This window comes from Suricata suricatta, chromosome 10, assembly GCF_006229205.1.
Source record: "Suricata suricatta isolate VVHF042 chromosome 10, meerkat_22Aug2017_6uvM2_HiC, whole genome shotgun sequence".
Classification (NCBI taxonomy): Eukaryota; Metazoa; Chordata; class Mammalia; order Carnivora; family Herpestidae; genus Suricata; species Suricata suricatta.
The window spans coordinates 117,251,446-117,252,541 of NC_043709.1; the positions used below are offsets into that span (position 1 = coordinate 117,251,446).

General features: G+C 41.1%; 1 non-coding gene across 1 annotated transcript; it reads right to left on the bottom strand.

The window, feature by feature from the left end:
• Positions 1-643: 643 nt before the first annotated feature.
• LOC115305785 lies at positions 644-750 on the bottom strand. Its single transcript, XR_003914984.1, has one exon. It is a non-coding gene; the product is annotated as a U6 spliceosomal RNA (small nuclear RNA).
• Between the last annotated feature and the right edge of the window lie 346 nt (positions 751-1,096).

Sequence of the window (1,096 nt, forward strand, 5' to 3'; positions counted from 1 at the left end):
TTTCCTGCTTTGTCAAAAATTAATTGACCATACATTTATGGGCCCAGTTCTGGGTTCTCTATTCTATTCCATTGGTCCATGTGTCTGTTTTTGTGCCAATACCATACTGTCTTGATGATGACAGCTTTGTAGTAGAGGCTAAAGTCTGGGATTGTGATACCTCCCGTTTTGGTTTTCTTCTTCAATATAACTTTGGCTATTCGGGGTCATTTGTAGTTCCATACGAATTTGAGGATAGTTTGTTTTAGCTTTGAGAAGAATGTGGTGCAATTTTGATGGGGATTGCATTGAATGTGTAGATTGCTTTGGGTAGTAATGACATTTTCACAATGTTTATTCCGATCCATGAACAGGGAATGTTTTTCCATTTCTTGGTGTCTTCTTCAATCTCTTTCATAAGTTTTCTATAGTTTTCATCATATAGGTCTTTTACATCCTTGGTTAGGTTTACTCCGAGGTATTTGATAGTTTTTCGTGCAATCGTGAGTGGGATCAGTCTCTTGATTTCTCTTTCGGCTGCTTCATTTTTGGTGTATAGGAATGCAACTGATTTCTGTATCCTGCAACTTTAATGAATTCATTGATCAGTTCTAGAAGGCTTCTGGTGGGGTCAATTGGGTTTTCCATGTAGAGTATCATGTCAAAAAATATGGAACGCTTCACGAATTTGTGTGTCATCCTTGCGCAGGGGCCATGCTAATCTTCTCTGTATCTTTCCAATTTTAGTATATGTGCTGCCGAAGCGAGCACTGCTTTTTTTTTTAATGTCTATTTTTGAGATAGAGAGAGACAGAGCTTAAGCAGGGGAGCGGCAGAGAGAGAGGGAGACACAGAATCGGAAGCAGACTCCAGGATCTGAGCTGTCAGCACACAGCCTGACGTGGGGCTCGAACCCACAAACCGTGAGATCATGACCTGAGTCGAAATCAGATGGTTAACTGACTGAGCCACCCAGGCGCCCCAAGAAAAAAATTTTAATGTCTGTTCATAGCTAGTGTCAAATCGTTTTTCAAAAGGGCTATACAAATTTATGCCACTCACTATTCTGTACGATCACTTGCTCCATTTTCCTGGATGTCCAGTGGCCCCAGCCCTG